At 36.3% G+C, this 17,409-nt stretch overlaps 1 long non-coding RNA gene across 2 annotated transcripts in view; it reads right to left on the bottom strand.

The window, feature by feature from the left end:
* Window positions 1-17,136, bottom strand: part of LOC123002061 (uncharacterized) — a 69,432-nt gene extending 52,296 nt beyond the window's left edge. Inside the window, exon 1 of one of the 2 annotated variants that reach the window (XR_006411572.3) lies at window positions 16,966-17,136. This is a non-coding gene — a long non-coding RNA (uncharacterized LOC123002061). The remainder of the gene's footprint in view (window positions 1-16,965) is intronic. The other variant, XR_008960982.1, reaches the window with a different exon arrangement.
* Window positions 17,137-17,409: the final 273 nt, after the last annotated feature.

The following is a 17,409-nucleotide window of genomic DNA, read 5'->3' as shown; positions in this document are numbered from 1 at the left end:
TTCCTGGGCCCCATCCTATAGTCTACCCTTGGCCCTTGAACTTTAATGAGTCCCTTTTGTTGTCAAGGATTCTCTCTCATCAGTCTGTTCTGACTGCAGTATTACCTATAGTCTATAGTAACCAAGGGTGAAGAGATAGTGGCCATGATTCCTTTACTGTCTGCATTCCTTGCCCAGGATGGTCCTCACTCCCTCTGTAGGTTCCAGGACCCTCTAACAGTATTCTGGAAGTGGCTCCACCTATCTTCTCTGCAAAGCCAACTGGCTCTTCCAATCAATATTCTCTGTTGCTTCTCATTTGTTCTGTAAGGGGTACTCTCTCAGGTTGGTCTTATGCTTTGCCAAATGCTTCATTGAGACCACTTTCCTTAATCTCTCATGGGACTCTCGCCTATCCTTCCCACAGGTGTTAGTGTGTGGAATGCAGAAATATGGTCAATAGAAAAAAGAAAGACCACATTCCATATAGGAATCCAGTAAAGGCAAAGTTCAAGAGGAGACACAATTTCAAGATTTTTCCCTGTCTTTTTTTTTAAAGATTTTATTTATTTATTTGACAGAGAGAGAGAGCAAAGTAGGCAGAGTGGCAGGCAGAAGGAGAGGGAGAAGCAGGCTCCCAACAGAGCAAAGAGGCTGATGCAGGGCTTGACCCCAGGACCCCAGGATCATGACCTGAGCCAAAGGCAGATGCTTAACTGACTGAGCCACCCAGGCACACACACCCCCTTTTCTAAAGATTTTATTTATTTATTTGACAGAGAGATTTTTCCCTACCTTTAAATTGGACAGCCACATACAGAAGAATAAAACTGGACCACTTCCTCACACCATACACAAAAATAAATTCAAAATGGATGAAAGACCTAAATGTGAGACAGGAATCCATCAAAATCCTACAGGAGAACACAGGTGGCAACTTCTTCAACCTCAGGCACAACAACTTCTTGCTAGGCACATCTCTCTCCAAAGGTAAGGGAAACAAAAGCAAAAATGAAGTATTGGGACTTCATCAGGATAAAAAGCTTTTGCACAGCAAAGGAAATAATCAACAAAACTAAAAGGCAACCTACAGAATGAGAGAAGATATTCCCAAATGACATAGCAGATAAAGAGCTAGTATCCAAAATCTATAAAGAACTTATCAATCTCAACACCCAAAAAACAAAACAAAAAAAAATCCAGTCAAGAAATGGGCAGAAGACATTAACAGACATTTTTTTCCCAAGAAGATATACAAATGGCCAACAGACAGATGAAAAAATTTTCAACATCATTTGGCATCAAGGAAATACAAATCAAAACCACAATGAGATACCACCTAACACTGGTCAGAATGGCTAAAATTAACAACTCAGGAAACAACAAACGTTGGCAAGGATGTGGAAAAAAAGGAATCCTCTTACACTGTTGGTGGGAATGCAAACTGGTGCAGCCACTCTGGAAAACAGTATGGAGGTTCCTCAAAAAGTTAAAATTATCCTATTATCCAGCAATTACACTACTGGTTTTAATCAAGAGTATACAAAAATAGTGATTTGAAGAGGCACATGCACCTTAATGTTTACAGCAGCACTATCAACAATAGCCAAAATATGAAAAGAGCCCAGATGTCCATTGACAGATGAATGGATAAAGAAGATGTGGTATACATATACAATGGGATATTAGCCATCAGAAAGAATGAAATCTTGCCATTTGCAATGATGTGGGTAGAATTAACAGGTATTAAGGTATTATGCTAGGTGAAATAGAGAAAGACAAATACCATACAATTTCACTCATATGTGGAATTTAAGAAACAAAACTTACAAACATTGGGGAAGGGAAGGAAAAATAAGATAAAAACAGAGAAGGAGGCAAAACATAAGAGACTCTTAAATATAGGGAACAAACAGGGTTACTAGAGAGGTGGTGGATAAGGGGATGGGGTAACTGGGTGATAGGCATTAAGGAGAGCACTTGACATAATGAGCAATAATTATATGCAACTGATGAATCATTAAATTCTACCCATTAGCCATTTGTATGTCTTCATTGGAAAAGTGTCTGTTCATATCTTCTGCCCATTTTTTGATTTGATTATTTGTTTCTCATGTATTGAGTTTGAGAAGTTCTTTGTAGATCTTGGATACCAGTCTTTTATCTGTAGTGTCATTTGCAATTGGAGAGGATGTGGAGAAAGGGGATCCCTCTTACACTGTTGGTGGGAATGCAAATTGGTACAGCCACTTTGGAAAACAGTGTGGAGGTCCCTTAAAAAGTTAAAAATAGAGCTACCCTATGATCCAGCAATTGGACTACTGGTATTTACCCCAAAGACACAGATGTAGTGAAGAGAAGGGCATATGCACCCCAATGTTCATAGCAGCATTGTCCACAATAGCTAAATTGTGGAAGGAGCCGAGATGCCCTTCAACAGATAACTGGATTAAGAAGATGTGGACCATATATACAATGGAATGTTACTCAGCCATCAAAAAGAACGATTATCCAACATTTACAGCAACGTGAACAGGACTGGAGGAGATTATGCTAAGTGAAATAAGTCAAGCAGAGAAAGACAATTATCATATGGTTTCACTCATTTATGGACCATAAGGAATAGCAGGGAGATTGGTAGGAAAAGGAAGGGAAGAAGAAAGGGGGGGGGTAAACAGAAAGGAGAATGAACCATGAGAGACTATGGACTCTGGGAAACAAACTGAGGGCTTTAGAGGGGAGGGGGGTAAGGGACTGGGATAGGCCGGTGATGGGTATTAAGGAGGGCACGTATTGCATGGTGCACCAGATGTTATATGCAAATAATGAATCATGGAACATTATATCAAAAACTAAGGATATACTGTATGGTGACTAACATAATACAATAAAAAATTATTATAAAAAAAATAAAAAATAAATTCTACCCCTGAAACCAATAATATACTATATGTTAACTAAATTGAATTTATTTTATTTATTTTTCTTTTTTTCTTCATATTTTTTCCTTTGGATGAATGTTTGTGAATTTGCCTTTTTACCTTTCTTGTGTGTTAATTAATTTATTAACTTATTTTTTAGTTGAATTTTGCATTGCCACCCAGTCTGACGATCTGTCTTTTAATCAAATCTTTAGACCACTTTTATTTATTTATTTGTTTGTTTGTTTAGACATTTTTAAACTATTTGCATATCTTTTTTTTAAATTTAAGTTCAATTAATTAACATATAGTGTATTATTACTTTCAGAGGTAGAGTTCTGTGATTCACCAGTCTTATATAATACCTAGTGCTCATTCCATCATGTGCCCTCCTTTATGTCCGTCACCAAAAAATTAAAATTAAAAAAAATACTAAACGTTAGTATACCACAATCAGAAAACTAATTACTAGTCACATGTACTGCATACTCTGGGTAAGACTTGCCCTTGTGGTCATCATCAATAAGGCACAGCAGTAACTTCTGAGAGCCACTGGCAGTCAGAATTCATAAGCAGTAGTACTGTAAATAATGAATGTGTTGGATGATGCAGCATCATGAATAATGGTGTAAACAGCATTAAATAAGTGAAATTAGGGGACTGAATAGCCAAGTAGATCTATGTTATTTTAAGTAAATAAGTTCTTAAGAGCCATGGCATTGTGAGTAATGACAACACTGCTATATTTTTCTTATTGTAGGAGTTATAAAATTAGCCAGGGAAAGCACATTTGACAATAAAGAACAAAAAGAGATGGTTTCTAGACCTGAATAGGAAAAGATGGTGCCTGGACACTATAAAGAATCTTCAAATACACTTTGTCGACAACAAACAAGTTTGAGTAGTTCCTCTCTACATATTCATTTTATAATCTTAATTGGTAAATCATTGTACCTCATATGGACTCATGGCCTTTGTATTTTATTTTTAAATCAAACTTTTTTTTAAAGATTTTATTTATTTATTTGACAGAGAGAGAGAGAGAGAGCATGCACACAAGCAGGGGGAGCGGCAGGCAGAGGGAGAAGGAGAAGCAGGCTCCCCGTGGAGCAGAAAGCCCGATGTGGGGCTGGATCCCAGGACTCCAGGATCATGACCTGAGTCAAAGGCAGATGCTTAACCAACTGAGCCACCCAGGTGCCCCCAAACCAAATTGTTTATATTGATAGAAAGAAGACATAAAAATACTTGCCTGATCCAGGAGGTATGAAGCCATCTCTTCAAGGAAGCAACTATACTCCTGGTAGTGCATAACAAAGGAATCAGAAAAGCAAATGAACACTGAAATGCCTAAAAAAAATATATGTTCTCTAAAGTGAAAGGAGGAAATCAAGCACAATATTTATTGAACAATAAAAGGAAGCATTTTTGTGAGAAACTGAATTACCTTTAACAGGCAAACTGTGTTTAATATCACAGAAGAGGGGCACCTGGGTGGCTCAGTCGGTTAGGTGTCTGCCTCTGGCTCAGGCCATGATCCTAGGTTCCTGGGATGGAGTCTGGCATTGCTCAGCAGGGAGTCTGATTCTTCCTCTCCCTCTGCCCCTCTTCCTGCTCATGCTCTCTCTCACTCACTCTCTCTCTCAAATAAATAAATAAAATCTTAAAAAAATATGTCTCAGAAGAAAAATCTTAGGTTCAAAAGTAGAAGGCAGACAGCATAGAATTACCCAAATGTGGATAATTACAATTGAGAGTTATAGCTATTAACCTGATAGTTTGGGCTGGCACTCCACAGACTCAAGTTAAAAAACACAGTTCCTTCTTAGAGGTTTGTTCCCTGGGTCAAGTGGTATTTGATTATTAGTCCCCACTGGCCTCTGAGTAGCATTTCAGAAGCCATTATGTTTTGACTTGGCATTAAATTTATCCTTCCACCACCAGTATGTGGCCATGCACAAGTCATCTGACAGCTCTGAGCCCCCTTCCAGACAGAGCAGACCGTTTTTTCTCTTAAACTCTGTTAAAGTTGTTCTTTAGGTCAACTGCACCTTCATACTCTGCCTGGGCAATTTCCCCCCAGTTCTTTAGGCATCAGCTCACCCATTGCTTCATGTGAGAGGATGCTTAGGACCAATGAGATGCATGCCATGCCAGTTATTCTGTAACACCCTTCCTTGCACACTTTGTAAGTACTTGTTTAGTACCAATGTTCTTCATTAGATTACAAATGTTGTGGAAGAAGAAACCATTCTGCCTTATTTGTCTAGTCTAGTACCTAATATTGTGAGTATTAAATAAATATCCATTAGAGGAATGCATGAAGGAATAAGTAGCAGAATTCTTGATATCCTAATTATAGCCTTGTGGGTGTTATAAACAATGTTCAATTTGAAATGTATTGTAACTTGCTCATTTATTTTAATTGATTTTAATTCCAGAATTAAACTACCAAAAACAAAACAAACGAACAAACAAAAAGTCTTCAGTGTTTTCAGTCAGGAAGAAACAAAAGACACTGACATTCTGTACTCTTTTTCTATTTCTTTTTTTAGTTATTTTTTTGGATTAAGCAAACATTTCAAGGTCCAACACCCCTGTTATAGATAACTATCTGTGTCAAAGTAAAATTGGAGACCTATAAAGAGACCAATTATAAGGAGATGCTGCTGCTGACCAGCCAGTAGGATAAATCTGGAATGAGTTTGATGTAATCTGTCTGAGAAACCAGAAATTGAAAAAGTGACTTAAAATGATTAAGAGTAAACACAATGCAAAAGACTTTTGCCCTAGGAATCCCTCCCTTTTGGATGTTGCCTAACATGATTATTCAACATTGTAACAGAAAAGATTTCCCGTTCATTGTAACATTATCTATAAATGTAAGGGAAGTATTTTATCAACTTCACTGTCCACCATGATTTTGTAGGACTGTGAATATGAGTTGACTTATGGAATAAGAGATTCAAGTGAACATGAATTATGGAATAAAATCCATGGTATAATACAGTAAACACTAAAATAATAGTGCTTTCCTGTTTCCTGTGCAGACCTCTTATATCAAAAGCATCTGCTTGTTGAATATGCATATTGATGGGCCTCAATTCACAACTACTGAAGAAGAATCTGTGGAGATGAGGAGTCTAGAAATACGTTTTTTCTTAATGTACAATGTGTTATTCTTTTTTTTTTTAAAGATTTTATTTATTTATTTGACAGAGATAGAGACAGCCAGCGAGAGAGGGAACACAAGCAGGGGGAGTGGGAGAGGAAGAAGCAGGCCCATAACAGAGGAGCCTGATGTGGGGCTCGATCCCACAACACTGGGATCACGCCCTGAGCCGAAGGCAGACACTTAACCGCTGTGCCACCCAGGCGCCCCACAATGTGTTATTCTTAATGTGTAATTTTTGTAGAAAAGTACTTGAAACTATTTTAGAATAATATGGAAAAATCCTACAGAAACTATTAACTGAAATAAAGACTCAGTTCTGGTCTTCACATGAATTAACAGACACATGAATTAACAATACTTATTTCTTTGGAATCTGACCTGAAATAAACCTACACTAAAATATTCTGAAATTTGGAACCAAAAGACATGGATTTTAATCAACCCTGAATCTTTTATGTTTAAATGTAACTTTAAAGTATCTACTTTATCTCTGAGCCCCAAGAGTCACAAATACAAAATAAAGGAAATAAATTCACCTCACATGTCAGGAGACAATGTACAAGACATGTATAGATAGTGAAAGAATGGAAGAACCACAGGCTTTTTGTCAGATGGACTTGTGCTTGAGTACTAGATTTCTCATTTAATAGATATGTGAACTTGGACAAATTACTCAACATTTTTCAGACTCTCCATAGAATAGGTCTAGTAAGAGTTCACTGATAAAACTAATCTGAATAATTGTATGAGATGAATTGAGTAAAGGTGCTTGGTAAATGTAAGTTATCATCTCTCTAAAAATAAATTTCTTTATTCTAAGTCAAGCATGCATAAGATTCAAGAACAGAAAACTAGAAGGTTACACTATTCAGTTTATACTAAGGATGCAAGGCTTTTCAATTACATCACATTGGGCATTAATTCTAATGCCCTACCCTCTAAATTTTAAAATCTTTAAATGATCTCTATTTTTTTTCTCTGATATATACTTATTTTCAAATTGTTTTATGCAGTGCTTTGCCCTTTGGATAGCCTGCATCATGCCTTCACAAGTTTTTTTTTATGATAAACTGCTTTAAAATACTCTACATAGAGAAAAGTTATATTCTAATTTGAAAATTAGATGATAAGCAGCAAGAGTACATCACCTGAAACCAAATGTTCCAAAAAATAATTGTGAACCCCAATTGATCAAAATAAAAATGACAGAGAATATGGAAAACATACCACCTAGTTGCACTTCCCTCCCTTTAAGCAAATGCTCTTGGTTTGTCCACTGCTCAGGTGAAGCCCACATAAAGCCCAAATCACACAATTAGTAAGAGGTTCATTGCAGAATTCTTCAGTAGGCTGCTACTTAAGCCCATAATTCTTAAATGAACCATATAACAAAAGGCCTTACCTTCTCAAGGTGGTCCATGAGAACCTACAAGAAGCAGAAGGACCACCTTACGTTTAGAAAGGACTCTGAAATGTTCTCTAGAAATTCAGAATGTCTAGAGATGAAACAAAATTTGCCCAAGATCAAACAAATATTTTTACTAATACATAGTTATGGCCGTGTGTGTTCTAGTCTTTCAATGAATTCACCACATATGTGTCATAGAGCAAGACAGAGTTCCTATTATAAAACTTGCATTCTAGTGGACATTGTTAGTATTCATTGATAACTGCCTTAAAGAAAATATACAGAGTGTCATCACCAGGAGTAAAAGGGACAGGAGGGGTAATAGATCAGAAAGATTTTCAGAAAAAACCTCTTGGAAAAAAGTGGGTTTGAGCTAAAGCTCAAACTTCAAGAAGGAAACAGATCTGTAAGGATCTAGGGAAACGAACATCCCAGGCAATAGTGAACTCAAGTGTAAGTGGTCTAAGGCAGGGACATAATGCAGACTAATGTAAACAATGGCCAGATGACATCAGAAAATTATCACTGCTTAAAACAAAATAGGGTCGTACCTCAAAAATATTGTGGGTTTGGCTCCAGACCATCACAATAAAGCAAATATCACAATAGTGAGAGTTAAAAGAATTTTTTGGTTTCTCAGTACATATAAAACTTTTGTTTACACTATGCTGTAGTCTATTCAGTATGCAACAGCACTATATTTTAAAAATGTATAAAATTAAATTAATAAATACTTTATTTCTAAAAATGCTAACCATCAACTAAGCTTTCAGTGAGTCATAATCTTTTTGCTGGTGAAAGGTCATGGCTCAATGCTGATGGCTACTAACTGATCAGGGTGATGGTTGCTGAAGGTTAGGGTGGCTGCGGCAACTTCTTAAAATAAGTAAATAATAAAGTTTGCTGCATTTATTGACACTTCCTTTCAAGAATGATTTCTTGGTAGCACATTATGCTATTTGATACCATTGAAGTCAGTCCTCTCAAACCCTGCCATTGTTTTATCAACTAAGTTTATATAATATAAATTCTTTGCATCATTTCAACAGGCTTCATAGCACATTCTCCAAGAGAAGTTTCCATCTCAAGAAACCAATTCCTTTGTTCATCCATAAGAAAAAACTCCTCATCTGTTCAGGTTTTATCATAAGATTGTGGCAATTCAGTCACATCTTCAGGCTCCACTTTTATTGTAGTTTCTCACTATTTCTACCACATTTGCTCTATAACATCTGCAGTTATTTCCTCCACTTAAGTCTTGAACCCCTCAAAGTCATCTATGTGGTTAGAATCCATTTATTACAAATTTCTATTGATGTTGATATTTTGACCTTTTCCCAGAAATCACAAATGTTCTTACTGACATCTAGAATGGGGAACCCTTTCTAGAAGGTTTTCAATTGACTTTGCCCAGATCCACCAGAAGAATCATTATATATGGAAGCTATAGCCTTACAAAATGTAATTCTTAAGTTATAAGACTTTAAATTCAACGGGGCGCCTGGGTGGCACAGCGGTTAAGTTTCTGCCTTCGGCTCAGGGCGTGATCCCGGAGTTCTGGGATCGAGCCCCACATCAGGCTTCTCCGCTATGAGCCTGCTTCTTCCTCTCCCACTCCCCCTGCTTGTGTTCCCTCTCTCGCTGGCTGTCTCTATCTCTGTCGAATAAATAAATAAAATCTTTAAAAAAAAAAAAGACTTTAAATTCAAAATGACTCCTTGATCCATGAGCTGCAGGATGGGCTTTGTGATAGCAGCCATGAAAACATCCATCTCATTGTGCATCTCCAACAGAGTTCTTGAGTGACCAGGTGTATTGTGAATGAACAGTAATATTTTGAAAGAATTTTTTTTCAGAGTAGTAGGTCTCAACTGTGGGCTTAAAGTAATCAGGAAAACACATTGTAAATGGATGTGTTATCAACCAGGTTTTCTTGTCCCATTTATAGAGCACACATAGAGTAGATTTAGCATAATTATTATGTGCTCCAGGATTTCTGGAATGGTTAAAAAGAATTGGCTTCAACTTAAAGTCTACAGCTGCATTAGCCCCTAATAAAAGAGTCAGCCTATGCTTTGAAGCTGTGAAGCCAGGCACTGACTTTTCCTCTCTAGCTATGAAAGTCCTAGATGGTATCTTCTTCCAATATAAGGCTATTTAATCTACACTGAAAATCTTCTGTTGAGTGTAGCCACCTTTATTAATTAACCTAGCTAGATCTTCTCGATAACTTTCTGCAGTTTCTATATCAAGACTTACTGCTTCACCTTGCACTTTGATGTTACAGAGATCTTTTCTCCTTAAACCTCATGAACCAATCTCTACTAGCTTCAAACTATTCTTCTGCAGTTTCCTCACCTCTCTCAGTCTTCATGGAATTAAAGAGATTTAGGGCCTTGGTATGGATTAAACTTAAGTTTAAGGAAATATTGTGGCTGGTTTGATCTTCTATCCAGACCACTCACACATTTTCCTTATCACCAATGAGGCTGTTTCACTTTCTCATCATTAATGTATTCATGGGAGTAGTGCTTTTAATGTCCTCCAAGAACCCTTCCTTTGCAACCCCACAACTTAGCTAACTGTTTGGTACAAGAAGCCTTGCTTTTAGTCTCTCTTGGCTTTTGACATGCATTCCTTACTTAATCATTTTTAGTTTTTGATTTAAATTAAGAAATATAAACACAAAAGACCACCAATAGCCAAAGCGATCTTGAAAAAGAAAAGTAAAGCTGGAAGTACCACAATTTCAGACTTCAATCTATGTTACAAAGTTGTAGTCATCAGGACAGTATGATACTGGCACAAAAACAGACACATAGATCAATGGAACATAATAGAAAACCAAGAATTGGACCTACAACTATACAGTCAACTGATCTTCTTCAAAGCAGGAAAGACTATACAACACTCTCTTCAACAAATGGTGTTGGGAAAACTGGACAGCCACATGCAGAAGAATGAAACTGGACTACTATTTCACCATAAAAAAAAATAAATTCAAAATGGCTGAAAGACCTAAATGTGAGACAGGAAACAACCAAAACCCTCGAGAAGAACACAGCCAGTAACCTCTTTGGCATTGGCCATAGCAACTTCTTTCTAGATATGTCTCTTGAGACAAGGGAGACAAGCAAAAATAAACTACTAGGACTTCATCACGATAAAAAGCTTCTGCACAACAAAGGAAACAATTAACAAAACTAAAAGACAGCCTTCAGAATGAGAGAAGATTTTTTCAAATGACATATCTGATAAAGTGTTAGTATTCAAAATCTATAAAGAAATTATCAAACTAACACCCCCCCAAAACCCAAATAATCCAGTTAGAAATGGGCAGAAGACATGAACAGATATTTTTCCAAAGAAGACATCCAGAGGGCCAACAGACGCAAGAACAGATGCTCAATATCACTTATCATAAGGGAGATACAAATCAAAACCATAATGAGATACCACCTCACATTTGTCAGAATGGCTAAAATTAACAACACAGGAAACAACGGGTGCTGGCAAGGATGCAGAGAAAGGGGAACCCTCTTACACTTTTGGTGGAAATGCAAACTGGTGCAGCCACTCTGGAAAACAGTATGGAGTTTCCTCAAAAAGTTAAAAATAGAATTGCCCTACCATCCAGCAATTGCACTACTAGGTATTTACCCAAAAGATACAAGAATACTGATTGAAAGGGGCACATGCACCCCAATGTTTATAGCACCATTATCAACAATAGCCAAATTATGGAAAGAGCCCAAATGTTCATTGATTGATGAATGGATAAAGAAGAGGTGGTATATATATACAATGGAATATTACTCAGTCATAAAAAGAACAAAATCTTCTCTCTGTCTCTCAAATAAATAAATAAACCTTTTTTTAAAAAGGTGGGGCACCTGGGTAGCACAGTTGGTTAAGCATCCAACTCTTCATTTTAGCTGCGTTGGACTCCTCATTCAGTGTGAAATCCACTTAAGATTCTCCCTCTGCCCCTCCCCCCTCTCTAAAATAAATAAATATATCTTAAAAGAATGAAATCTTGCCATTTACAATGACTTGGAAGGAGCTAGAGAGTATTATGCTAAGTGAAGTAAGTCAGTCAGAGAAAGAAAATACCATATGATTTCATTCATGTAGAATTTAAGAAATATAACATATGAACACAGTGGGGGAAAGGAGAGGTAAACCATAAAACAGGCTTTTAACCATAGAGAACAAACTGAGATTTGCTGGAGGGGAAGTAGGTGGGGGAATGGGTTAAATGGGAGGTGGGTATAAAAGATGGCACTTGTGATGAGCACTGGGTGTTGTATGTAAGTGAAGAATCATTAAATCCTACACCTGAAACCAATATTACACTGTATGTTAACTAACTGGAATTTAAATAAAAACTTGGGAGAAAAAATAAAATAAAGTGAGAAATAAACTTTTCCTTTTACTGAAACACTTAGAGACCATTGTAGGGTTATTAATTAGTCTAATTTCAACATGGTTATGTCTCAGAGAATAGGGTGCCTTGATTAGAGGGGAAAAGAAGGAGAAGGGCCAATTGGTAGAGCAGTCTGAATACACACATTTATTAGTTAACTTCACTGTCCTATTTGGGCACGGTTTGTGGCACCCCCAAGCAATTACAATAGTAACATCACAGATCACTGGTCATGAACCACCATAACAAATATAATAATAATGAAAAATTTTGAGATTTTACAAGAATTACCAAAGTGTGACATGGCGATACTAATTGAATAAATGCTGTGGGAGGAATGTGCCAAGAGACTTGCTTGATGCAGGGTCGGCACAAACCTTCAATTTGTGAAAAAACTCAACACTGGCAAAGTGCAATAAAGTGAATAAATAACAATAAAACAAAGTTTGTCTATAAAAAACTGACAGTTGTTATTGTTGGGAATGCAAAATGGTACAACACATTGGAAGACAATTTGACAGTTTCTTGCGAAACAAAATATAATCTTACTATATAATCCAGCAATCACCCTGCTTGGCATTTTCTCAAAAAAGTTGAAAACATGTCTACACCGAAACCTCCACATGCATGTTTATAGTAGCTTTAGTCACAATTGTCAAAACCTGGAAGCAATCAAGATGTCCCGTAGTGGATGAATGAATAAATAAACTGTGGTAGATGGAATATTATTCAGCACTAAAAAGAAATGACCTAGCAACCCATGAAAAGACAGAAGAAATTTAAATGCATATTACAAAATGAACAAAACCAAACTATGGACTTTAGGTGATCATGACATGTCAGTGTGGGTTTATCTATTATAACAAATGTTCCATTCTGGTAGGAGATGTTGATAGTTGGGGAGGCTGTGTTTATGGTGGGGCAGGTAAAGGAGAAGTATCAGCGTATATACAGGAACTCACTGTACTTTATTCTCAAATTTTTTTGTGAGCCTAAAACTATTCTAAAAATAAAGCCTACTGGAAGTTTAAAAATTATCAAACAGTCTGGTTGATAAGTCTGGTATTATTATGTTTACTTGGGGTGATGTGATTGGGCTGAGTCACACAGCTAGGAAGAGTTAAAACTGAAATCAAAGCTAAACTCCTGAGACTTCTGAACCACTTTTCTTACTGCACACAAAAAAATTTCATGACAAAAAAATTAATATATGTCCTTTCTTATCCTGAGGAAAATCCCTATTTCCTGTTGAACTAATCAAAATATGAGTAGTAATACATTATTAACTTAACAGTCTGTTGTCATAGAAACATGAGAAATCTGGGAGATTGTTAATTTTTTTTAAAAAGTGGACAAAGAAGTTATGGAAAACATGTAAAATTCTATCTATTTTTTCATGATCAAAAGAATGGGTTACATTTCTTATCCTGCTTTTTAGTTAAGTGGGACCATGTGACCAAATGCCAGCCAATGAAATGTGGAAGGAAGTGAGGGGTACTACTAATTGACCATGGTCCTTAAAACCTTTCTGTGACTCTCCAATTCACTAGCTGTATTATATGTAATCAACATTTAATTCAGTGGAGGACTCTGAACCCCTAGGAGATTAACAAACCCAGAACATAGAAGATACCTGAAACTATAAATCACCATAAGGAAAGCTACCCACCGAACTCCTCACTAGACTACCATATGAATGAGTTTTAAACCTAAGGGGTTAAACCATGGACATCTGAGGTTTTCTTAAAACAGCTAGCCTAAATATAAGAATTACAAGGTAATCACATGTGTTACTGACTTCAAATCCAAAGATATTGATATTGATCCCCTTCAGGATGGTAAACCATCCATTTTGTTTTCTACTTTAATCCCTAGAATACCTAAAGTAGCAAAGAATTTCTTTACATGGATCATGGTTCCCTGCCTACTACTGTGCATTCACATAAATAATACATAAAATTGAATAAAATGAAATTTGTTGAATTAAATATCTAAGAAATTTCCCCAAGCAAATGACCCTTCAGGGCCATACATGTGAAAAATGAGAACACAGACCTGGTATTTAATTTCTACATATCCTACTTGACTTTGGATGAATTAGAAACTTCATTGGGTGAGGCTGGACAAATCCATCTATAAAGACACTACTAGCTCTAAAACAAATATAACAGAAATCCAAGGATTCTTCATTCTGCTCTGAAAACCTTCATCTTCTTCAGTGTGTCAACACTTCTAAAAATATTTTACATTCAAATTTTAAAGCACTGTAAACACCTGTTATTTCCATTCTGTATGTGAGCCAAATCATTTTGTTTCTTCAGGTCATGGTTAATTCATTACCATGGTAAATGCAGAAGGATCTGACTTTCTCTCACTAGCTTCTCCTGAGATTTACTACAGGAGGTATTTTTTAGAATAAATCCCTTAACATCTGTCTAAAATTAGTACATATGATCATTAGCAGTCATTATATCTAATCAACATCTAATCCTCATTAAAATAATACATTAATTAGATGAAATGGGAGTAAAAACCCAATAATGTTAAATGTTCATTTCTTTCAGTAGCAAAAAATTTGCAGCCTTTTGAAACATGGCTCAAAAAGAATGTGGCCTGTAAATTTTATATCTTGCCCTGAGCTTTCATTAGTAGCCTTTACCTTCCACAATAAATGGGTGTATCGAGTCCCAAGGAAAGCACAATTACACAGCATTCACCCAGCCGTTAATGTGTAGAATTAAAAGTATTAAACTGTCTCTTTTAGGTCAAACAAATTAATATTTTATAAACAATACAACTTAACTAGTTTAGTCCTTAAAAGCAGTATTTATACCTTATTCTTGATGACTTTTACATGTAGAGATTAGTTCATTCATTTCTGTTCAGTCACTACTTTAAGGAGTGCCATTTAGTCCAATACCTGGGATCTACATGTTGCTGGGATTACATAATATTTAATATTCAGAAATAGAAACTTCTAATGTCTAAACAACTTCAGTACACCGAAATTATTTTAACAATTCTACACAGAGATTATCTTAATAATGATTATATAATTTATTTAAGTTCTTTCTCATCAACAACCTGATTAGAATGGCCAAATGACATAAAAACAAGCAGAAATAATCACTTCTTCCAATTTCCCCCTAATATCATATATAACATCTGATGTTTGGGTTCTCCCTCACCACCACTGTATATGTGTGTCCCTTGTTCTAGTTCTTCTTTATGAGGATCTCTCTTCAGGCTTCCTCCTACACGGTGCTCATTCTATCTATACTTTCTTTCACAAATTCTAATCTATATACGTTTTCTCAGATGCTCCTCCACAAATGCCTGTTCCCCTCATGTTTAAAGAAGGAAACTATTATCCACAATATTATTCCACTTAGAGAAAGGTTAAGAATAGATTAGACCTCTATAAGGTGGGGAAATGCAGATTCTGCTACACATTTTCTGTGAAAATCATGTTAATTACAAGGGTAAGTGGTCTTAGTCTTTGGCTATATATATATAAAATTGTGTTTTGCTCAACTAGACTTTTGAAAAATTGAAAAAATCACTGAGGGGCGCCTGGCTGGCACAGCAGTTAAGCGTCTGCCTTCGGCTCAGGGCGTGATCCTGGTGTTATGGGATCGAGCCCCACATCAGGCTCCTCCGCTATGAGCCTGCTTCTTCCTCTCCCACTCCCCCTGCTTGTGTTCCCTCTCGCTGGCTGTCTCTATCTCTGTCAAATAAATAAATAAAATCTTAAAAAAAAAGAAAAAATCACTGAAATTTAAGGATGTTAAACATGGTGGATCATGTTTTGAAAGTAAACTTTATAAACTCTGATATCGTTATGCAGAGAAACCTGATATAGTGTGGGTAGGTAGATGAGAAGGGAAGGGAAGGGAGAATGAATGAAAGAGAGAAGAAAAGAAAAAAAGGAAGAAAGAAAGAAAGAAAGAAAGAAAGAAAGAAAGAAAGAAAAAAGAAAAAGAAAGAAAGAAAGAAAGAAAGAAAGAAAGAAAGAAAGAAAGAAAGAAAGAAAGAAAGAAAGAATCAAACACACTAACACTGTTAGGAACAGAATAACATACAATCTCCTAAACATGCTAGGTATTAGCCTTTCCATCAATTAAATAAGAAAATTGGAATAAAGAGGTATAAAGCCTATTGAAACTTTAAATTTACAAATGCTGACCATTGGCTTTGATTAATGGTACAGAGGCATTGTAAACACAAATTATTGGAATCACACTGCTGCATGCTAAGCATCCTCTCTATGTGAGGTAGTATAGAAATACTTTATTCAACAATCCTATGAGGTGACATCAGAATTGGAATCTAGGATCTAATCCTTTAAATTAAGTCCAGATATAGAAAAGACACATTATTGCTGCCCTGTGGGTATAGCTCCTCTGATACAGAGACCTTGAGCTAAAAAAGACAGGTTATATGCTAAAAACATGATCAGCTCAATGGAACAGAATGGAAAACCCAGAAATAAACCCACAACTATACGGTTAATTAATCTTCAACAAAGCAGTAAAGAATATCCAATGGGAAAAAGTCTCTTCAACAAATGCTGTTGGGAAAACTGGATGACAACATGCAAAAGAAAGAAACTGGACCACTTTCTTATACCATACACAAAAATAAACTCAAAATGGATGAAAGACCTAAATGTGAGACAGGAAACCACCAAAACCCTCAAGGAGAACAGGCAGTAACCTCTTTGACATCAGCCATAGCAACTTTTTTTAGATATGTCTCCTGAGGCAAGTGAAACAAAAGCAAGAATAAACTGGGACTACATCAAAATAAAAAGCTTCTGCTCATAGATGGAAACAATCAACAAAACTAAAAGGCAACCTACAGAATGGAAGGAGATAACTTGCAAATGACATATCCAGTAAGGGATTAATATCCAAAATATGTAAATAACTTACAAAACCCAACACCCTTCCCCAAATAATCCATTAAAAAATGGGCAGAAGCCATAAACAGACACTTCTCCAAAGAAGATATACAGATGCAATAGACACATGAAAAGATGTTCATCATTACTTACCCTCAGGGAAATCCAAATCAAAACTGCAATGAGATATCACCTCACACCTGTCAAAATGGCTAAAATAAACAATACAAAAAACAACAGGTGTTGGTAAGGATGTGGAGAAAGGTGAACACTCTTGCACTTTTAGTGGGAATGCAAACTGGTGCAGCCACTGTGGAAAGTAGTACAGAGGTTCCTCAAAAAGTTAAAAATAGAACTACCTTATGACCCAGTAATCACACTCCTGGGTATTCACCCAAAGATTACAGAGATAGTATTTCAAAAGGATATATGCACTCTTATGTTTATTGCACATTATTTACAATAGCCAAGATATGGAAGCAGCCCAAATGTCCATTGCTAGATGAATGGATAAAGAAGAAAGAAGTGCTACACACACACACACACATACACACACACACACACACACGCACACACAATGGGATATTACTCAGCCAT

This window comes from Ursus arctos, unplaced genomic scaffold (assembly GCF_023065955.2).
Source record: "Ursus arctos isolate Adak ecotype North America unplaced genomic scaffold, UrsArc2.0 scaffold_22, whole genome shotgun sequence".
NCBI lineage: Eukaryota > Metazoa > Chordata > Mammalia > Carnivora > Ursidae > Ursus > Ursus arctos.
This window is presented reverse-complemented; position numbering and strand designations above follow the sequence as displayed.